The sequence below is a fragment of the Nilaparvata lugens genome, chromosome 1, assembly GCF_014356525.2.
Source record: "Nilaparvata lugens isolate BPH chromosome 1, ASM1435652v1, whole genome shotgun sequence".
Taxonomy (NCBI): domain Eukaryota; kingdom Metazoa; phylum Arthropoda; class Insecta; order Hemiptera; family Delphacidae; genus Nilaparvata; species Nilaparvata lugens.
Genome location: NC_052504.1, coordinates 7,050,578 through 7,075,166, shown reverse-complemented (window position 1 = coordinate 7,075,166; position 24,589 = coordinate 7,050,578). Strand labels below are relative to the sequence as shown.

The 24,589-nt window shown below is 34.1% G+C and overlaps 1 protein-coding gene across 3 annotated transcripts in view; it reads left to right on the top strand.

Moving 5' to 3' along the window:
- Positions 1-12,078: 12,078 nt before the first annotated feature.
- Positions 12,079-24,589, top strand: part of LOC111057684 (growth hormone secretagogue receptor type 1-like) — a 298,361-nt gene continuing 285,850 nt past the window's right edge. The window contains exon 1 of one of the 3 annotated variants that reach the window (XM_039429016.1): positions 12,079-12,805. The gene's annotated coding sequence lies outside the window, so the exon portion shown is untranslated. The remainder of the gene's footprint in view (positions 12,806-24,589) is intronic. The other 2 variants (XM_039429025.1, XM_039429020.1) reach the window with 2 other exon arrangements.

The following is a 24,589-nucleotide window of genomic DNA, read 5'->3' as shown; positions in this document are numbered from 1 at the left end:
GCCAAATATCTTTACTGCTATAGGTACGAGGTAGGGTGAGGTTTCTCAATCCATATGTTCCTTTTGTGATAAAATATTAGCTAAGCACGGATACATGCGCTAAATATTGCATTTGGGTCGAGATCTCTGTAAACAGCTCCAATTATCAACCGGAGACCAAGTGGATTACTTAACATGTGTGTGGAATACGTCAGTCAAAATCATCGTGTACATTGTACAATGTAAAACGGCTGTAGTGGAATTCACTTGAGACTTTCAGTATAGGTTGAATGAAAAGTATCGATGAAGGAGTTCTAACAATCTCTCTATAGCTTCATGTGGAGGTGTTATTGAAACCTGGATGCCAATCATAAAACATTGATGCAAGTCATGAAATCGCTTAGAACAGACAATATTGTTGTAGAAAGTAGAAAGATAATAATTTAAGGTGGAACGTTGCTGTTGTAAAGGAATATAAAATCCACTTGTGGTTGGGTAATGCTACCCTTGGACTCCACTCAATTTGGAACAATATAATCACACCCACAATGCTGTGTGATGACGTCAAAATAACTATTAACCAATTAGGCTAGCTACACACACATCGATTTTTGTTCGTACGATATCTTTCCGTCCTTATAAATTCTATTAAAACCAAATCAAAATTTATTTATTCGTTTAAAATACAATGAAATTACATAAAATAAATACATATGAATAGGCTCCCCGCTTGGATGACAGGTCCGTGTGCGGGGAGGAGTCGCATAAAGCAAACAATATTCATTTTATAATAATTATGTATCACATCTAACAATATGGATAAAATAAATCAATTATATACGGTAGGTAATCTGAAAGATATAACACGTAAATTATAATTTAACAAATAAAATATATTTATACTTCAAGTGAAACTTTAGGTTGATTTTGATAAAAAACATTTCATTGGGAACTATCCAACAGCAATCAGGGGTTTATTCAGCTTTAAAGCAAATGAGAAAAAAACTCCAAAAATAAAATGGAAAATTTGAAAAATTGAATATTGAGCAGATGATTTTAAATTGATGCTGTTTGTCAAGTTCCGTTTAATCAAATAGAATTCATAAGGACGGCATAATATCGTACGAACAAAAATCGATGTGTTTGTAACTGGCTTTAAAGTGTATGTTCTTTTATAAACATGATGTTTATCCTTCTTCCTTAATAATGAGCTTGAATTGTGCTACAAAAAGATAACGCAATAATTGAAATCTAATAATTAATGTTCTTAAACTTTTTGGACAATTTCCATCCAAATTTGGGAAAGGAACAGTTTTGGGCTTTAAGCCTGCTGTTACTTTCCAAATCAATCATAGTTGAGAATGTTATTGTATCTATTAATGCATAAATAATTTATGAACACGTTAAGCCGTCGGTCCCGGCTGCCTAAAAAGCAGTCGTTAGGTCATGTCAGAGGCCCTGAAATTCATCAGTTGCGACCTGAAAACTCTGACACCAGACCTGAGCCAGCCAGGTCACACGATATTATTATTATTTTATAATGCATAAATAAACTTCATCACCAAAAGCCCCATATCTGGAGATGTTTTGCATTTGAAGATCAGTCTATGTGAGTTTTACAATAATTCATATTTAATATTGGGGGAACCGAGCTTTGCTCGTTATTTATTTATCGTTAAACAGAACTCAATTCTTTAAAATGATTGGGAAAGGACTAACAGACACAGCCCAAAACTGTTTCTTTCCCGAATTTTGATTTATACACTATAAATATTCCAAAAAGTAGGTTATGTTCCATACACTTGAAATCAGGTCACATTTTCAGTCCAAATATTTGAAAACATAAAAGTTGTAATTTAGATTGTTTACATACCAAATTGAATAACAAAATAACACTCACTAATCACTTAGAACTGTAAAATAATGATTAACTTTGAATATTATGATATATACCATCTCATGTCAACAAATCAGATTATTTTGATCGAGTCAATTAAAATTTCTAGTTTTCTCGCGAGATACGGTAAGCTAATTGATTACACAGCTGATCTCCCAAACAGACACACGCATCTTCTGTTATCGACAGACGACGAAATTATCATCTGTTTTTCCAAGGATGAATTATCCTTTCAATGTCGTTCAGCGAGTTTTCCCAAGGATGAGACCTAGTGCAATCGGATTTTTATATCATAAACCTACTATTTTCCAAATTCCGTGAAAATCGTTGGAGCCGTTTTCGAGATCCGTTGAACATGAATAACTAGATATAAATAAATAAAAAACCAGAAATAAAAATTCAAAAATTGCTCGCTTATTATAATAGGATATGTTCAGTACATTGATTGCAGATCTGATTAAAGTATTGATGTTTTCGGATCAAATGAACATTTGTAACTTGGAATTATAATTTTGAAGTTTTAAATCAGTGAATAGCTTTTTGAGATCTCAGCATTTCAATGATACGATACGTTTTGTAAGAACTAGGTAAAAGAGAAACGTCTTTCTAACTTAATGGATGATACTGCAAAAGAATAAGAGTTTTGATGAAATAGTAAGCTCGATCGAAAATTTAGAAGAAGTAAGAAGAAATGATTCAGAGATAATATAACTTTTTTATGAAATTTCATGTAATTGCTTGATAATTATCTTTCCTTCATAATTATTGAGGTTTACAAAACAAACCAATAGAAGAGATTTCAACAACGAAATAACAGATGCTTGACACGATTTTTGGTACAAACAGTTGATGGAAGAGAAGAATGTTAACAATTTTTTCTGAGTTCAATGTTTTTGAAAGAGGGAATTCACCTCGAAATAAATAATTGGCATGATCCAAGAAGAAAGAGATCTGGGAGATTCGAATTTTCGTTTCCAGTCATGCTGATTGCCATCTACTAATCCTATTTACCAAGCCAGTGGCTTCAAAGCTCTTTCAACTTTTATCAAAATCCTGCTAATGGTATAGCTAGATATTTGAATATACTCGTCTTGTAAGAATCAAATATATTCTTATATATCATGACATATTCTGGATGTATAGAGAAAATCTAGTCCAGTTAAAAATAATCTTTTCAGTTCTCCAAGCTACGAATATCAGCAACCTCTAATCAGTGCTATATGTAATCACAATCCTACATGACATTCACCTGATTTTATATTAGTGTTTAGTCAAAAATTCATTTTAAAAGTACACGATCAATAATTTTTCATGAAATTACTAGCTTCCCATTACTTACTGCACATTATGACTTACTCTACTCTGAAACAGCTATAATTGCTCTCTTGTAACTCATGAATATGAGAAAAAAGCAGAACATTTTCAAGATTATTGCCAGGTTTCTTGAAATAGGCTGATGATTCTTCAAGAAACTCATTCGATACACTATGATTGAGCTAACAATTTTTTACTAATCTCAACTCATTTCTCAATAAACTAATGTATTTATGTTCTCATGAATATTTGTTGCAATGTACTATAATAATTATTTGAATTGGTTTCAATATGTATTACTTTGATTTTAACAGCCCATTCTTTTATATTTCTTGTCATTCTAGCAGAGCCTAAGTTTTGATACATAATATGGGTATTCATGGTTTTTAGATAGACAGCTGGGTCAAGTTACTTGCTAACTTGAATAAGCTGCTTTATTATCTTGTAATGTAGTAGTCTACTACATTGACCCGTATGTAGATCCTCAGCTTAAACGGAGAGATGCCAGCTGTACGTTTAAACCCCGAATGAAACACATTATGATAAATGCAACTGTATCTACAAATAAACGTGGTTTAGCGTTAAACGTAGTCGGTGCATATGACTCTCTGACCTCAGACTCGTATATATTATGATGATCTTTGGTTAAAAAGAAGAAATATCAGTTGTTCGTTTAAACCCCGAATGAAACCAGTACCTACTATTACTTCAGGCCCCACAACTGATCTCTAATAAACTATGACGTTATCACAATCATGTAGATCCATGATCTACTGGCGGTAAGCAAGCGAAATAAGAGCGCTGATGCTTGTTATCACATCTGATTATGGTAATCAACAAAATTGGAATTACAAATTCAATTTTCACGGTCTCCATTTCAATGAATATGGTTTGTTTATCATTCTTCTAATCAGTGGCGCTTCGTGGATTTTTGAACTTGTAGGAGTCAAAAAGTATAAGTAGGGCTGCAACCCCCCTCCCCAGTATAGTCGCAATGGAAAAGATCACATTGACTTTTTCTGCCATAGACAAATTCAAATGTTGTATGGATGCTGGCATATAAAGGTGTGTACAGATATACGCGCCGCGAACATGAGCAATTCACTTTTAATCAGCTGATTATATCTGTATTTTTACAGAAACGGTAAGATATAGTTATAAAAAGCTTGGCATCAGCTGATTAAAATTGAATTGCTATTGCTGATGTCCGCGGCGTGTATATCTGTACGCATCTTTAGGCCTACATAAACACAACATGCAAGTTCACAACTCAAAATGATAAGTTACTCACATCATGGTCTACTTTTAATTTAATTCGATTCGTCGATCCTTCTTTGAAGCAAACATTTTGGTGACAGAGTCGTAGAATTTTGCTTCTGTCATCAAATTCTTGAAATACTGTTTTTCAATACACAGGGAAACTAGTCCATTGAGTCGATTTTGATGGTTGAATTCCTAGTGTTTTTTTATGCGTTTAAGAGCCGAAAAGGTGCGTTCGGCAGAAGCACTTTGTAGCTGGGATAGTGAGCACTAGATGAATTAGTCTGCTTTTTCAATAAAAAAAAGTAAATTCGTATGGCTTTTGTTGGTGGGGAGTCCCTTGCGGGAAGGTCCCACCGCCTGAATATATAATTAAAGCCGTCAATGGGCCTTACGACTGTCATACTTCAACCGGGAACGACAGTTTAACGTGCCCATCCGATAACACGGGATTGATCTGGTTAAAAAACTTTTGGTTATGAGAGGGATTGAACCCGGGATCTCTGTGCAGCTACGCAAGCACTAGATCACGGATCACTCCTGCTTTTTCAATGAATGTCCCTGTTAAATAATTGTCCACTAAATAGTCATTCAATTTAGAAATGCAGTTAATGAAGGAAAAAAGAAAGAAAAGAAAGAAAAAGAAAAGAAAGAAATATTTATTGCCAAAATCATTAAACACAACTTTACAAATGTGAAAAATATAAAAATTTTCATATACAATACATTACAAAAACTTAAAATTAAAATATTTTCCATTTAAACATCGATTATAATATTATCATTGGCGTTACCAGCAAAACTAAGTAGTTTGAGCGATGGCAACGAGTAATCAGTCGGCTATAATTAGTGGCTTGAGATTCAGTCGAAAATAGAAAAAATATAATAAAGAAAAAAGAAACATATGGAATGTATGAAAAACTAGAAAAAAAAATAAAATTTCAATCCGAAAAGAAGAAGTACTAAGAATGAAATACTAAGAGAGTGGAAAAACTAGAATGAATTCATAATAATTTAAAAACTCAAAAGAAAAAGAGATGATTCATGTAATTATTAATCTACAATTCACTGTACATATGTAATTTTAGTAACATAATGTAATTCATTTGTAGCATATATGCAATTCCTTTTGTAAGCAAAAAGAGAAAAACAATACAATACAGTACACATGACACAAAAAATAAAACTTAAACTCAGAGAGAGGAAAATTAATCTGGGAGTATAGCCCTACTAATAATAAATTCAGAGGAACTAAGGAAGACAGTATATGTACATCAAATTAAAATATTTTAGGTATGATATCTTCTGTCTTTATCCAGCTTTCAATTTTTAATTTAAGTGCTTTTGTAGGTTTTCCTGCAATGAAATGTTCTGGCATAAAATTAATAAGCTTTTTTGTTGTATAGTTGAATTGTCTTCTGCATATAGTTAGATCTGTTCGAGGAACAAAGCATCTATTTACTGATCTAAAACTATAATTAGTTGAATGAGGTGTAAAAAGATGTATATGGTTGCTGATATATTTAACAAGATTTCTGATATACAGTTGCCTAACTGACAGAACTCCGAACTCCATAAAAAGTTGCTGGCTAGGGTACCTTCTATGCACTCCTAGTGCTGCCTTGAGTATACTCTTTTGAATAATATTTAGTTTATTGAAACTAAAGGAAGAAGAAGAAGAGGAGGAAGAAGAGGAGTAAATCACGACAACTCAGCCTCCAAACTATTTACATTGAAATATTGCCCGTGTCCGTATGGAGACTTCATTAGGTCTTGCAGAAAGCAGAAACATTGTTTGCAAGTCAATCGATTGGATCAAATATCGATTATTCCGTTTCGATAATCCATGTGGTTGAGGAGCTACTTACGAAGGACCTTATTAAAATCATTCATATACGAGTAGTTCCTTCCGCGTCCACTTAGCATGCAGCGCAGCGCTAGTGTCGAATTGTAGGAATAGATAGGGTAGGAATAGGGTTGCAAACCCTTACTGCTCCGTATCTTTCAATTCCGTATTTTCTATAATATTTTGATAGGTATTCGCATGCTCCTATAACCTATAGATACACTATGAAGACATTATTATTATTCTGTATCAAAGTGTAGGAACTTCCTCACTTCCTACATGGAGGAATCGCCCAAGCTTCTAATATTCGTTTGTGAAAAGTAATAATGAATTTGGAGATTTAAATCATGGGATACAGACTGTTGTGTACCTAATTGTCGCGGGAATTATAACAAGACTCCAAAAGTTTCCGTACGGTATTTTCTTTTTTGAAAGATGAAACTTTGAAACGAAAATGGATACGCGCGAGAAGAAGGAAGAACTTCAATTCTGCAAAACAACGGCTTACATGAAGTGTGGAAGAACAGTGCAAATACAGTGTGAGTGGAAAATTCAATTGAAGTGTGAAAGAACAGTGTAAATGAAATGTGAAATAACAGTGTAATTAGAGTGTGGAAGACCAGTGTAAATAAAGTGTGTGGAAGAACTTTTAAACTAATAAATTGAAAAGTAAAAGCAAAGTGTTGAAACTGTCCATAACACCCTAATATTAAAGGTTTTACACAACTGAAAAACATTCTCCTGATGGGTTTCTTTGTACAATAGATTTCTAGCGTCGTAGCATGGATAAACTATCTGCAAACTATAGGTAGGATAGATAAACTACAATTTGACAATTTAAAGTGTTATGGTATTTCAAAGGTCGGCCTTGGTATTCGGCAGTGCCCAAAGCCCCAAAGCAAGCTAGTGACCAAACAGCTCTCAACTAGGGTAGCAAGAGAATCAACCGACCAATTGCATGCAGTGATGGAGATTTCCTCATCCGTCGCTTCTCTGTGTAATATAATCAAATCATTATTGATGAGAGTGCTTCTAAAGCGGTCAAGAGCTGCACTTTAGTCTGTCAGTGTTAGTTAAATGGGAAGTATTGGTGTATAGTATTAGGAATGCTGACAGATTAGAGTGAATCTCACGTGACGGATGAATATTGGGCACAATACTTCATCAGCGAACTGAGCCGCTCGGCACCGTTTGATCTGCCCTTACTCTAGTACATGACTCAAGGTACATATATGTACTAAATGCTATGTACTCTCTATCACTCTAGCTAGAGCACACACTGACCAAAGTAGCTAAAGCGTCACTGCTGTCTTTAGTTGGCCTAACTATGTATACACATTTTTGAAGTAAAAGAGAAGTGTTCATCTATTTTTGCTGTCCAAGACGAACTGCAAGTTTATAATTCGTTTTTAAACTATTATGACGACATTACAGTCTAATATTTTTAATATTATTATATTATATTATATTATATTATATATATATTTTTTTCATTTCATTTATTTGCAATACAAATGAGACTAATGTAACAACATTGGTAGATAAAATAATAAGGTAGTCCTTGTGCTATTTTTCTTCCAAATTTGTAGGTGACACCAAAGACCTTGAAGAGATATAGACCCACAATGCCTATGCCTTCCCAATGATAGCTCTTACTTGAAATTGAAGGCCGCCATTGGGGTATTTTAGCACGAGATATTATATATATATATATAATATTTGTAATACTATAGATCACAAAGGCATTGGTGGCATTGGTATATAATAATCTTATGGGTTGCCCCCTCAATGGCGGATTTCAATTCCAAGTACGACACTAGCGCTGCATGTGAGTCTATGCATCTTTAAGGTCTTTGGGTGACACAGTCCAAGATGAGGTTAGAATCTCACGTGTACAATTTTCACAAAATTCTAGTCCAAAATAAACATGATAACTATAAATTTTGAATTTAGAAGGCTTGAATTAATAAATTTATTAGAAATATTACACTCAATTACCACTTGTAACAAATAATATTGAGTTATTTGAGAAAATTTGGAACCATTGAAGAAACACAAACTTGTAAACACTTAAGCTCAGCTGGAAAAACTGAGTAAAATCATTAATTATTATTGAGTACCCTATCAATGATGAATTAATTTGGATTTTCGTTTGATAATAATTATTAAACTGGAACTCTTGATACGGTCAAATACAATACATTATTTCATAATCAATGTGAAAACACATTGGAAGATAAAATTATGATATTATATCATATTATATTATATTATATTATTGAGCTCCTCGAATTTAGTCAGTAATGAACACAGCTGTACAGTGGCCACAGTTACCTGTATAGTTTTTGTTATAATTATGATAGCAGGCAATGTACACTCCAGAGTACAAGTCATCTGAACCGAAAAAGTCAGTAATGAACACAGCTGAACAGTGGCCACTGCTACCTGTATAGTTGTTGTTATAATATGATAGCAGACAAAGAGACAATGTACACTCCAGTGTACAAGTGGTCTCAACCGAAAAAGTGGGGAATCCACTCCACCAGAACCACTATCAGCTCAGAAAGTGAATGTACAGTATAGTGTACAAATCCACCCAAGTTTACATGAGTAAGTGGAAGAAGCCAGTTCTGAAGAGGAAATGTTATAAAATGTATTAACTACAAAATGTTATAACTGTATTAGCTCGAATCAAAAACTTAAAGATTTTATTCCATCGTTTAGTATTTCCATAATCGATCGTTCATATTTAGTCATCCATATCTAAATTGGCGTTCGTTAATTTCAAAGTTTGTGGAACGCAAATGTAGAGTATATTGTACAAATCAGTCCAAGTATACATGAGTAAGTGGAAGAAGCCAATTCTGACGAGGAAAATATCATAAAATATATTAACTAAACTCGAATGAAAAACTATGAGATTTTATTTCATAGTTTAGTATTTCATCCATATTCAATCGCTCATATTTAGTCGTTCCATATTTAAATTTACGCTCGTCAATTCCAAAGTTTGTGGAACGCGCGTGCACTTAGCGCGCGTTCACAATTGAACGGCGTTGATTTCATGAATGGGGAAATTACAACAAACAGCCAGCTCGACAGAGATCAATGAGCGACGACAGCTCATGACGTGTTGACCAGTTTAAAATTATTTGGTGACGAACGACTGACTGTGTGCTGGGGTGGTATATTTTTACGGTAGCATGAATTTGGAGTGTGCGCGCCTGTGTGGAGGCTCGCGCGGGCGACTGCGCGTAGTGAAGTCAGGAGGATTTGGAGCCGCGAACCAAGTCCAAGTTAGTTGTCCGCGAGCCCGCGAAGTATGCGGACTTCGTGCCTCCTAAGTTGCTCTGTGGTTCGGTCGTCCTCATCTGTGAACACGTGTTGTAAAATAAACTTGGTTCCCGTCGTGCGTTCCTAGTAAGTGGAAAGAATGCTCCTTATTAATTGCTACACTGTATTTATTGTGTCCTTCACTTGCTAGTACTACCTGAAAAGTCCTGATATTATTCGTAGAGTTAGAAATTGATGAAACAGTTATCTACCAACAACTAAGTGTAACAGTATTTGAGAAGTTATTTAGAAACAAAAAAAGTATCAGATACGACAAGCATATTAGAAGGAGCTTTGAAAACCCTCTACAGTTCGAAAAATAATAAAAAAAAAACGTCATTGTACCCTTGAACAACCCTTGAAACTCGAAAAAGTTGTTACGTAACGGAGTGTGAAAATCTTGTCAACAAAGTGAATAGTGATAGTTTTTGAATAATTCCAAAATCAAAGAGTGGAGAAAGCTATCAGAGTGTTCACTTGAAATTCCGTCAACTCGGAAAGTTCTCAAACACCGGGTGTGGAGATTTTATTGGCTATATCAACCCCATAGATTTGTCAAAAACGTAATGCTATTCCAGTTTTGATCCCACCTCATTATGCGCAAAATATTTGTTCTTATTGATTGAAAATTGGACTCCATACTACAATGTGTTATATTGAATGTTGGGAATAAATATTGCTGGCTTTCTCGTTGAACGGTATGTAGAGTTGAAAGATTTATCACTGTTTGTAACTAACATACTAATCAAACTTTATCTTCAAACTACTGAAGAAATAACAATATTTTTTTGTGGTGATGGGAGATTGAAATGTGTTGTTATATGAAGAATCTTCGAAACTCATGAAAAATAGCCTACAATAAATGAATGTTGTTTGCGGAAAACTACAGAATATTCACCTACATTTTGATTACAAATAATGTGGTACAAGTTCTGAATTCCGGCATGAATACGAGTCCTGAATAAGAAAATAGAATATTACGAGCCTGAGAAAGAGTTCTGATGTGATATTTTGAAAAAATAACAGTGAATCATTAGAAAATTATAATGATTTTCAAAGTTTTATAGAATTTTTAAAAGGAATTTTAGTTATGGTAGTATTAATAATGGCTGTTGAGAAGTTGAGCAAATCTCTGTTGAGAAGTTGAGATTTAAATGGAGAAAATGGAGAGTTATATCACATATCTGAGGTCCGTATTTTGTGATATATCTTGGCATTCTGTATATTCTAGATATATTTGAGAAAAGTATTAGTATGGAATATTGACAACTTAATTGTGGAAAAGTACATGAATCAAGAATTTTATTTAAAAAAACCCACAATAATTGAGTTTATCTAAGTGACAAGCATCACACGTCACAAGTGAGAAGAGTTATAGTTATTACTATTAGAGTAATTAGAGCTATTAAAGCTAGTATTACTATAGCCAGAATCTAAAGTAGGAAATTGTGTGCTTAAATGGATGATAGAGAAATAAATTCTTAAAAGAGAGAATGAGTTTGTGTGATTTCATACGACGATTTGCTCTCGGCGATTGGTCGCTTATTAAACTATCGATATATTCCAATGCTTACATTGTTATATTGTACTTACATTTATATTCTAGTGTTTATATTGCATATTGTTTCTTCTGGTACTAATTAAATTGTCTTAGACATCCATCCTAATTACCTTTAACATTTTTGAACTCTATTCCAGAGCTCAAGCATTTGCTTTTCTGGGAGATCCCATTATTTCAATATTAAAATAAAAGAAAACATTCGTTGAATATGTTTTTAAATTAGTTTAGATTATAATTAGTTATAACATTATACAAAATGTTTTTGTTTCACTTGTTTGTAAAAAAGAGAATGGCAATAAATTGATTTTGATTTTTTGATTTTGATATATTTCATTGTATATCTAAGTATATGGAATTGTAGAGAACTCGTTTCTCGCACACAGGCTTTGCCCATGTGAGGAGCCTTCTTCAAGTTCTGTCTGTACATTGTATTTTGTTTGTACTTTCTAAGAAGAAGAATAAAGATAATTTCAATTTCAATGTCATAAAATGTATAAACTGAAATCGAATAAAAACTATGAGATTTTATTTCATAGTTGAATTTTTCATCCATATATTTGATCGCTCATATTTAAAATGACGTTCGTCAATTCCAAAGTTTGTGGAACGCGCGTGCACTTAGCGAGCGTTCACAATTGAACGGCGTCGATTTTATGAATGGGGAAATTACAACAAGCAGCCAGCTCGACAGAGATCAATGAGCGACGACAGCTCATGACGTGTTGACCAGTTTAAAATTATTTGGTGACGAACGACTGACTGTGTGCTGGGGTGGTATATTTTTACGGTAGCATGAATTTGGAGTGTGCGCGCCTGTGTGGAGGCTCGCGCGGGCGACTGCGCGTAGTGAAGTCAGGAGGATTTGGAGCCGCGAACCAAGTCCAAGTTAGTTGTCCGCGAGCCCGCGAAGTATGCGGACTTCGTGCCTCCTAAGTTGCTCTGTGGTTCGGTCGTCCTCATCTGTGAACACGTGTTGTAAAATAAACTTGGTTCCCGTCGTGCGTTCCTAGTAAGTGAAAAGTATGCTCCTTACTATTGGCTACACTGTATTTATTGTGTCCTTCACTTGTTCGTACTACCTGAAAAGTCCTGATATTATTCCTAGAGTTAGAAATTGATGAAACAGTTATCTACCTACAACTAAGTGTAACAGTATTTGAGAAGTTATTTAGAAACAAAAAAAGTATCAGATACGACAAGCATATTAGAAGGAGCTTTGAAAACCCTCTACAGTTCGAAAAATAATAAAAAAAACGTCATTGTACCCTTGAACAACCCTTGAAACTCGAAAAAGTTGTTACGTAACGGAGTGTGAAAATCTTGTCAACAGAGTGAATAGTGATAGTTTTTGAATAATTCCAAATCAAAGAGTGGAGAAAGCTATCAGAGTGTTCACTTGAAATTCCGTCAACTCGGAAAGTTCTCAAACACCGGGTGTGGAGATTTTATTGGCTATATCAACCCCATAGATTTGTCAAAAACGTAATGATATTTCAGTTTTGATCCCACCTCATTATGCGCAAAATATTTGTTCTTATTGATTGAAAATTGGACTCCATACTACAATGTGTTATATTGAATGTTGGGAATAAATTGCCGGCTTTTTCGTTGAACGGTATGTAGAGTTTGAAGACTTATCACTGTTTGTAACTAACATACTAATCAAACTTTATCTTCAAACTACTGAGGAAATAACAATATTTTGTTGTGGTGATGGGAGATCGAAATGTGTTGTTATATGAAGAATCTTCGAAACTCATAAAAAATAGCCTACAATAAATGAATGTTGTTTGCGGAAAACTACAGAATATTCACCTTCAGTTGATCAGAAATAATTTGGTACAAGTCCTGAATTCCGGCATGAATACGAGTCCTGAATAAGAAAATAGAATATTACGAGCCTGAGAAAGAGTTCTGATGTGATATTTTGAGAAATAACAGTGAATCATTAGAAAATTATAATGATTTTCAAAGTTTTATAGAATTTCTAAAACGATTTAGTTATGGTAGTATTAATAATGGCTGTTGAGAAGTTGAGCAAATCTCTGTTGAGAAGTTGAGATTTGAATGGAAAAAATGGAGAGATATATCACATATCTGAGGTCCGTATTTTGTGATATATCTTGGCATTCTGTATATTCTAGAGATATTTGAGAAAAGTATTAGTATGAAATATTGACAACTTAATTGTGGAAAAGTACATGAATCAAGAATTTTATTTAAAAAAACCCACAATAATTGAGTTTACCTAAGTGACAAGCATCACACGTCACAAGTGAGAAGAGTTATAGTTATTACTATTAGAGTAATTAGAGCTATTAAAGCTAGTATTACTATAGCCAGAATCTAAAGTAGGAAATTGTGTGCTTAAATGGATGATAGAGAAATAAATTCTTAAAAGAGAGAATGAGTTTGTGTGATTTCATACGACGATTTGCTCTCGGCGATTGGTCGCTTATTAAACTATCGATATATTCCAATGACATTATTAATTTATCTACTAAAATCCATTCATCAAATTTTCTTGACCACAAATATCTATTTTCTTGTATAATAAATGGTATTATGTACGCTAGCAAATTTCCCAGTAAATATGACCAGTTTTTGATGACTTTTCTAGCATTAAGCATTGCGCTCACACTGCAATGACAACGACGTTTTCACTGCGGCTTGAAAATTCTCCCGTTTCGTCACCTTCATGCGATTCTCAGTGCTGGACGCAAGGCTTATTTATTGAGGCTGGAAACAGAATGAAGATACAAAAATGGATCTATCAGTTTATTTTTGATGCTTTTTTGGGGAATATTATTCATTAAGCTTCCTTCTATCATTACATGTGACAATTCACAACTAGTGGGACCTCATTAAGCATAACTCCATTATGAATATAAACTCAATATAATAATAATAGTACGGAAGGTGAATCCCAAAGTGGAAAGTGAAATCATAACCTCATTTTTTTCGAAACTTTATTCATAAAATTTGGAGAAAGACAGTTTTGGGTTATGCCTGTTGTCTTCTCCCAATCATAATTATAAATTTTGACCCAGACACAACTTCACTATTAGCACAGCTGATATTAATCTATGATTTGGTGGTATTGAATGATTTGTGATTGTCAATGAAATACATAAATGAATAAAAAATATAGAAATTCCAATCATCTCAAACTAAGAAAATGAGAATACATGAATGTTGTTGAGGTTGGGGAAAGATAATGCACTTATTGAAGTATATGACAACTGAAGGGATTGATTGATTGAGTACTTTATTTATGTAGATTACAATATATGCTGGCTTATACACTTATATACAATAGCTTACAATACAGCAAAATTATAGATGAATTTACATAATATAGACTAAGAAAATAATAATTATTGAACTGTATATGATATGAAAAAGCAATTTGTAATATAATTAGATAACTATAGATGTTATGCATCTTCATAAATTGGCGGAGCTTTGGACATATCAATGTCCATTCTCCGGAAAGAATATTAAAAATATCCTCCCCACTAACTCTCTACCAAAGAGATTATTAATTTATCTACTAAAATCCATTCATCAAATTTTCTTGACCACAAATATCTATTTTCTTGTATAATAAATGGTATTATGTACGCTAGCAAATTTCCCAGTAAATATGACCAGTTTTTGATGACTTTTCTAGCATTAAGCATTGCGCTCACACTGCAATGACAACGACGTTTTCACTGCGGCTTGAAAATTCTCCCGTTTCGTCACCTTCATGCGATTCTCAGAGCTGGACACAAGGCTTATTTATTGAGGCTGGAAACAGAATGAAGATACAAAAATGGATCAATCAGTTTATTTTTGATGCTCTTTTGGGGAATATTATTCATTAAGCTTCCTTCTATCATTACATGTGACAATTCATAACTAGTGGGACCTCATTAAGCATAACTCCATTATGAATATAAACTCAATATAATAATAATAGTACGGGAGGTGAATCCCAAAGTGGAAAGTGAAATCATAACCTCATTTTTTTCGAAACTTTTATTCATAAAAATTTGGAGAAAGACAGTTTTGGGTTATGCCTCTTGTCTTCTCCCAATCATAATTATAAATTTTTACCCAGACACAACTTCACTATTAGCACATCTGGTATTGATTTATGATTTGGTGGTATTGAATGATTTGTGATTGTCAATGAAATACATAAATGAATAAATATAGAAATTCCAATCATCTCAAACTAAGAAAATAAGAATACATGAATGTTGTTGAGGTTGGGGAAAGATAATGCACTTATTACAGTATATGACAACTGAAGGGATTGATTGATTGAGTACTTTATTTATGTAGATTACAATATATGCTGGCTTATACACTTATATACAATAGCTTACAATACAGCAAAATTATAGATGAATTTACATAATATAGACTAAGAAAATAATAATTATTGAACTGTATATGATATGAAAAAGCAATTTGTAATATAATTAGATAACTATAGATGTTATGCATCTTCATAAATTGGCGGAGCTTTGGACATATCAATGTCCATTCTCCGGAAAGAATATTAAAAATATCCTCCCCACTAACTCTCTACCAAAGAGATGGAGTATAGGAATGAGAAATATTGGAAAAATCAACATTCCAGGATTCTTGACTGACTGGCATAACAACTCAATTAATATTGAAATGTAATCGTGTAAACTCTACTATAATAAACTGAAGATAAGAAATACTACAAGTTTCAAGCTGCAACTACAGAGAGAGTCTTTACAAGGTTCAAGCAAAATCTTTCTCCAAGCAAAATTCACTAAGACTGGAATTCCTTTCAGACGCATCTCAAAGTCAAAACGCATGTTGATGAGAAATCCCTAATGATAGCTTTTCAACGAGTATGATACTTGCACCAGCTTAGCTGATGGTTTCTTGCAGTAGCTGATCCCACTTTTCTGATATCAGACAACGTTGGAATACATAGAATATGCTCAGTAGAAGCAAGCTTGATTAAAAATTCAAATCTTTGTAATACGATCAAGGAGAAGGTTTCATGGTTCTATTTCTCTCTTGATTCTAGAATAATAAAGTTTCTGCTTCGAACTGTTATCATGTTACGTGAGTGAAAACTAAAATATAAGCCTGATATAATTGAATTTCTTGTTGCATACACATTTCTCTATAGATTTCCATTAGTGATTGGGTCAGGATTAAAACGAACGAATCCAGATGTCAGGAAACCAGGAGAGAAATGTGAGAAGATTCAAATGAAGCATTCTTAGTATTAAAATGAACTTAAGGTTCCCCATTTCTAATACAATTATTTGAAAAAAATGCGCTATAAAAACAGGCTAATACGGAATAACTTTCAAGAAGAATAAAGCTGTATTCTCACGTCATATCAGTGTACTTGTAGGTACAGTGAAAATATCATTTTCCTACACTTACCTTGTAAAGTGGCCATTCCTGCACTGATTACAGAGCTCAAAGAATCACTTTTCCGCTCTAGTGCGGGAAAAATTTTTTCTGCACTCCAGATATGCAACATGGCAACGCAAAATAGTTGGTGGGTTATATGGAGGATTAGTGCACGAAAACAAAAATTAAGTTGGTGACTGTGGTATAGTGTTGTGGTGCACGTTATAATAATATAAGGACAACGAGAACAGCCACCACATGAGTGCCGCCTTCATTCATTTACTACATTATTATTCAATTTTATTTATTAATAAAAAATTACACAGAAAAACATTTGATGGATTTCAGGCAATTTTACCCATAATTACCCACTTTTCATATTCAATGGTAACTGTAGGAAAAATTAAATGTGAAATACGTGCGCAAAGTTCCTCTGCTGCACTCAAGAAACCATTCCGTTTTAAACGTTTCTTTCGGTGCAGCAAACTGTCACTTTGCGCACTAGTTGCACAAATAACTATTTCATTATAGTACTTATCGGACTATTTGCACTTATGCTATTAAAAGTCATGGGTATATTTCACTGTACCGGACATTTACACTGATACTGCCGCTGAAATCCACCTTCAATATTTTCGATGATCCCAGCTTCATGATTTTGAACAAATAAGAGATAAAAGAAATATAGTACAATATTAAATTGCAGTGAACAACAATAAATAGTTTAAGGCTAGGCACACACAAGTTAGTCAAGACAAGACAAGACACGTTTAGTCACAATACTTCACATAGTTGCTTATGAAGACATGTCTAATTGCAATGACTAATTGGTGTGTGTTGCTTCATAAGCAACTATGTGAAGTATTGTGACTAATCGTGACTAGTCTTGTCTTGACTAACTGGTGTGTATCTACCCTAAGATTCTAGTGTTTGTTATTATTTATTCAGCTCAAGAACAAAAGGTATATAATATATATAATACATAATATGTCGAATAGTACAAAGATCAACTATTGTGAATCTTTCTCATTGAATGATGATTCCTTCTGTAGAATTTCATGAATGACGTCAATTCATTGAGTTAAGCTCACTCGTAAGAGGGACTCAGGAATCGTATTGGTAGGCAGAGCACCCACAAGTATCTCTCCGAATTCATAATGAATATTCATGTTATACTCTTATAGTCTTCCCTAATGAAATATAGTACAATGAATAAATTATTATCATCCATAATATTTTAGAATTATTTCAATATTTTATTATGGTCTTCGTATTATAGACTGGCAGGTAACCCGTGCTCCGCAAGGGTTTATTTTAAAACTTGACAAACTGAAAACTTGACGTAATGAAATCTTGGAGAGTTTGAAACTTGACAAACTGAAAACTTGGCATTATGAAAATCTTGGAGAGTTTGAAATAGGCCAATAAGGGTTTAAAATAGAGTTTTAAATAGGCCATAAATAGGTTTCAATAACCATCCTCGGTTAATTAAGAATCTATATGCGAAATTTCAAGATAATCAGCTCAGTAGTTCAGTCGTGATGATGCGTCAAACATAATTTTCTTATCCCGTTGGAGTATAAGCCAGTTATTTCCTTTATAGCCCAGTCAACGAAGTGTTATAGAGGGAAAAGTTTGGAAGACAATTTTTGACCCCGCAGTTCTGTTAAGGGTAGTGAGGAGGTAAACATATCAAAAGTCCCCACCTCTACCCATTGTGCTAAGGGGGTGGGGGTTGTTCAAAGGTACCATTTTTTGATTTCTAGCATATAACTCGAAAATTATGCATTTTACAGACATAACTTTTCTATAAGAAATTAAAGCTTACATAATTTTCTACAACTTTTTATATATCTCTTCCACTTTTCGAGAAATCCGCTCTAAAAGATGTGACATTTTTGAAAAACCACATTTTCCAAGACACAGAAGTCAAAAATTGTGTTCAAAACATTCTCTCCAAATTTTTTGTCAATTAGTCTATTTTTGCATAACTGAAGATCTCACACTCAACACTGAAGCTGCTGCAACAGTCGTGGGGATGTGCGTAAACTTTTGAAATTATAGATAAAATTGAAGAGAATTTGATGCTCTATAAGCTCATAATCAGCATTTGACTTCCTTCGATAGTCAAAAAGTTATAAGAGCAAAAATAACAAAAAATTGAAGGGAAATGTGTTTTTTCAAAAATGTCACATCTTTTAGTAGTGCGGATAACTCGAAAAGTGAAAGAGATATAGAAAAAGTTGTGAGATCAATATTGTAGGAAATTATGTAAGTTTTAATTTCTTATGGAAAAGTTATGTCTGTAAAATGCACAATTTTCTAGTTATATACGAGAAATCAAAAAATGGTACCTTTAAACCACCCCCACCTCCTTAGCACATGGGGTAGGGGTGGGGACTTTTGATATGTTTACCTCCTCACTACCCTAAACAGAACTGCGGGGTCAAAAATTGTCTTCCAAACTTTTCCCTCTATACCCGTTTTTGAGCATTCATTGACTGGACTATTACTGTAGTGTAGATGTATCGTTTCGTATCGCCTTATATGTTTTGAGCGGAAAAATTATACACCTCACATTCAATTCAAATACAATTCGATTTTCCAAACTTATTCATCCATTACATACCATCAAAGTTTCAATGGAATTATCTCTCTTCCCACAATTCATTCTATTCAGGGTTCGAGACCATGATGAAGACACCGTCTATTTTCAGATTTTCCGCGGAAAATTGTTAGGAAAAACAAGGTTGTTGCTCCTTCCGTGCTCAGCGCCATAAGAAACACAAATATTATACACTTTTCTCATCCAGGGTTCATTATGCATCTTATTTACGGGTTCTTTACATAGCGGGGGAGCAGCTCCAAAAATTATTCTCATCCTTCTGCAGACCTCAAGAATTCTTCTTCCACTTCTTCTTTCTTTCTTTCTTGCGTCTCACAATCCATCTACTTTTTCCATTCCTCCTAATTCTCCTCCTTCTCCTTCTCCATCTCCTTCTTCTCCTTCTCTCTCTACTATTTCTGCTTCTCTCACTCCTTTTGCTTTCCTTTTCTCTTCTTCAATTCCTTCTCCTAGGATGGTTATTTACTGTATATTTACTATCAAGGATTATTACTATTTACTATCAAGGATATTTGCTATCTTCTCTTTCTTCTCCTTCTTCTCCTTCTTCTCCTCCTTCTCCTTCTTCTCCTTCTACTCCTCCTTCTCCTCCCTATACTCATATCCCTTCTGAATTTTCTCCTTCTTCTTCATCATCATCTACTTCTCTCACTCCTCCTCATCCTGAATCAGTACTCATCCTTCTATCTTTGTTCATCTTTGTCTTCTTCTCCTCCTTCTCCTTCTTCTCCTTCTACTCCTCCTTCTCCTCCCTATACTCATATCCCTTCTGAATATTCTCCTTCTTCTTCATCATCATCTACTTCTCTCACTCCTCCTCATCCTGAATCAGTACTCATCCTTCTATCTTTGTTCATCTTTGTCTTCTACTACTTCCTTATTCATCCTTTTACTCCTAATTTACGTGGTCAATTGATAGAGAGGACATCACTGTCCAAACTTCGCCAAGTTAACAAATGGAGAAGCCATTATATTCTATTCTATTCCTATCTTCCTTCCTTGCCCATACTCCACCACTTTTTCTAACTCTCTTTTTTCTCCTACTTGTTCTCTTTCTACTCCCCCTTCTTGCACCCCTCTTCTTCTCCTTATTTCAATAATTTTCTTATTCTTTTTCATATCAGTTTATTTCTTCTCCTTTTCCAAACATCTTCGTATTTTCCTACTTCTTCTTCTTCTCCTTCTTCTTCTCCTTCTTCTTCTTCTTCTTCTTCTTCTTCTTCTTCTTCTTCTTCTTCATCATCTTCTTCTTCTTCTCTTCTTCTTCTTCTTCTTCTCTTCTTCTTCTTCTTCTTCTTCTTCTCTTCTTCTTCTTCTTCTTCTTCTTCTTCTCTTCTTCTTCTTCTTCTTCTTTCTTCTTCTTCTTCTTTCTTCTTCTTCTTCTTTCTTCTTCTTCTTCTTCTTCTCCTTCTTCTTCTCCTTCTTCTTCTTCTTCTCTTCTTCTTCTTCTTCTTCTTCTTCTTCTTCTTCTTCTCCTCCTCCTCCTCCTCTCCTACTACCACTACAACCACCACTTCTATAGTAAGGTCCACGTTATAATGGCAGTGGATAAAGATAGAAGAAAAGCGATGCCGATTCTCTGCATTAATTATTTATATTTCTACACTGTCAAAAACATAATTGTCATCGTTGTGGACCTAGAAAAGGATAGTACCACCGGCTTTGTCGAATGATAGACAAGGATAGCAAAGCCAAAGTTGAACAAATACTGTCATTATAACGTGGACCTCACTTTACACGAATTCTTCTCCTTCATCGTCTCATCACAGTATTCCAGAATCGAACGAATAAATTTGTCGATTCTCGTGAAAATGCTGATTAAACCCAGTTGGGGTGTGGGACGCTAAAATACTCTTGTTAGAAATGAGTGAGGTCGATTAGTAATAAGTGAGCAAAATGTCATTCGTTAGAAGAAGACGTCTGGCGTAGCAGACAGCACAGAGTGTGAGAGAGAGTAAGAGAGTGTGAGCGAGAGAGTCTTCTCACTCAGAGAAGAAGAAAATACGAGCTATTTTCGTAGAACGCGAATTCATTGTCTTGGTAATGGCCAATGGGTCTGCGAATCGAACTGTGAGACCAGTAAATCCTCCTCGTCTTGCAAACTACGACATGAATAAATAGTGATAAATCAACGATGACGTTTATCTCTCTCTCTGGCAATGAATAAATCTCTCCAATCACTTGTCGGATTTATGATGTCTCTTGGCCGAGAAACCTGCTTAGTGCTCTCACCGCTTGTAATCCTCTGGTTCAACGATTCTCTCCCTCGTTCTGCATTCTTATTTGCATTAACATTTCTCTCATTTCTAATGATCGTAATAATTATAATCATCTAAATTCATACGAATTTGATGTCTGAAAATTTGAATTATTTTTTTCACAAGTACAGTGTCTCTGAGAATATTCTTCCGATGTACAAAACATAGTTCTTTCTGTTGTATTCATAAGATACTCAATCATCTGAATTTCATATTTAAAGATTTGAATCGTTGTACAGTAATTGAATAGACTTAGAACGTTGTCAAAAATCCACTTAAATTGAATAAAAATTAAAAAATTAATATTTTACAGTATTGCAGTTTCGACTCTCCTATATGGAAGTGAGAATTGGTTTCACACACGTAGAATGAACAGTCGAATTCAAGCTGCAGAAATGAGGTTTCTAAGGAGTGTATTTGCCTGCAATAGAGTTGATAGAATAAGAAACACTGATATAAGACAGGGTTCATTGGTTGCTCCTCTACATGAAAGATATATTTAAAATAGACGCAACTGGTGCAGTCATTTGGATAGAATGCCACCTGGAAGAATTCCCGTTGTAGTCCAAAACTATAGACCTACAGGAAAAAGAGATGTAGGGAGACCAAGAAAGAGATGGGTACCGGAACAGGTTCATTAATAAACCTAATCCCTGAAGTGAAGATGATGATGATGATGATATTTTACAGGAGCATGCTTTCGTGTGTGCTCACACATCATCAGCTGTAAGTTACAGTAAAGTACTTTACTTAACGTGGATTTTTGACAACGTTCTAAGTCTATTCAATTATGGAAAAGTTCCACAACATCAACATTCACACTACAAACCTAATTAAAGATCGTTGTACAGTGTCTATTGATGTCTGAAAATTCGAATAATTTTTTACAGATATAGTCTACAGTACCTATTGTCTCTGACAATATTCTTCCGATGTACAAAAACATCGTTCTTTCTGTTTTATTCGTAAGATACTCAACCATCTGAATTTCACATTTAAAGATTTGAGAACATTTTCCGTATTAGGTACTGAAGATCAGTTCTGTTTCACTTGTAATTCGTAATACATGACTTGGTTTTGGAAATAATTGAAACAATTTTGCTATAGTTTGAAGTCTGCTTTTATTCATGAACCGTTATCAGGAGGACCAATAGACAAATGCAGGATTGAAAAAACTTTCAATCAAGCCAACCAATATTATAAGTGACTGATTTCGTAAGTGACTGCAAAGTTTACAGATGGAAAATACTAAGATATTGCAATTATTCAAATGCTAATGAATTAATTATTGCTATTAAACGAAAATCCAAATTAATGCTGTAATTCACTCCGAAGACTTCAGCTACTGCAAATATTGACAACAGGGTAAACAGCTAGATGGAAATTCGATGAGCGCTACAATTCAAAAATTATTTGTCAGCCCGGGAATTTCCATGTAGCTGTTTACCCTGTTGTCAATATTTGCAGTAGCAGAAGTCTTCAGGGTGAATTACAGCATTTAATTTGGATTCCCGTTCAATAAAAATAATTGACTGCAAAGTATTTTGAAAATATGAGAGAGTAATAAGTTTTTACTTCCTTTACTATTTTTAGGATTGAAATACGAGTATATTCTTCATTACTCTCAATTTAAAGAGCTTTTCAGTTTGGGTGTGGAACATTTCTTGTAGTTGAGCTTGAGAACGTAAGAGATATAGAGTGCGGTGGCGTAAATTGAGATAAATAAGATAGTGTGGACACTCTCTGTGAGAGGAAGAGACAAAGAAAGTGCAACAGAGTGTGGAGTCCGATCTACTAGACGTCAGATTTGCGAATTTTGTAGAAATCAATCTAAAATTATGTTGACGGACTTCAAACATACTTATTATACAGACCCAACTTGTTGGGTGGTAATTGTGCATCTTGAGACGGGTGAATTTACAAAGTAGAACTCTAGAGAAGTGAGAAATATTTGCTTAAATATCCACATGAAGTGAGAACAGGAAATAATTCATGGAACGTTAAAAGACATTATCAATGGAATTGACAAACTTACTACACTATAGCCATAGAGAAACAATAGCGTAAGTAGATATCCCATGGTATAGGGCGTTTATGTCGCAACTTTTACTGTTATCTCAAGCCAATTACTGTTGATTATTGTCGAATTTTACTGTTTTGTTGGAGTGAGAGTGTATGAACCGCACAATATGAGAGACTACCAGTGTCAAACAGCTTCACGTGAAAGAATTTCATGAACTATCGGCTTGAGATAACAGCGAAAGTTGCGACATAAACGCCCTATAACATGGGATATCTACTTATGCTATTGTTTCTCTATGACTATATCAAGTCTCACAATAAATAAAGGGATGAAGTATATTTCCATCAATACAAGAGAATAATGTGAGAGCAACGGTATTTACTGTAATCTCATTTGTTTTTCTACTGATATAATGTGATAGAGAGTTGAGTACAAGAGGGGTCGTCTCACTGAGCCCCAACTTCGATCTCTAGCCAGAATATAAGTAACTATATAACTATAGTTACTGTAGCTAGAATAAGTCATTTTATTCAATTCTTCCATACGACTTCGGATCCCATTGAACTACAATTTCATCTGTTCCAAGATCATACTACAAGTTTCACTATAATGATATATATCTCTTGGTCTCAAGATCAATAATATCAGTCTGTTTTACTATGATATCTCTCTTGTCTTATACGTTGTTTTCAACTTTCAAGAGTAATCCCACATCCCTCTCTCATTGATAATAAATTCAATCAAAATCCTTTGAACTTTATGACCATTTCGGTAGAAGCCATTTAGAAAATTACACAGATGTGGGAGTATTTCGGGAAGTCTTGAAGGCGGAATAATATCCGAAGACACTGTTTCCATCAAAGAATGATATTTCACGACGTGCTCGAAGGCACAGACCATTTTTCTGAGATAGTATACCTTCTTGTTTACTAGGATTCTCGTAAAATTCTTTCAAAGAGAAAACATCTTTTTCAAATATCCGGCAGTGGAAAACTTTTTCAAGCAACACTGGCCGAAGCCAAACAAATAAAGCTCGAATTTTTATTATCTCTATCGCCAGAGAATCCATTCGCCCAATTACATTGAGTGTGAGTT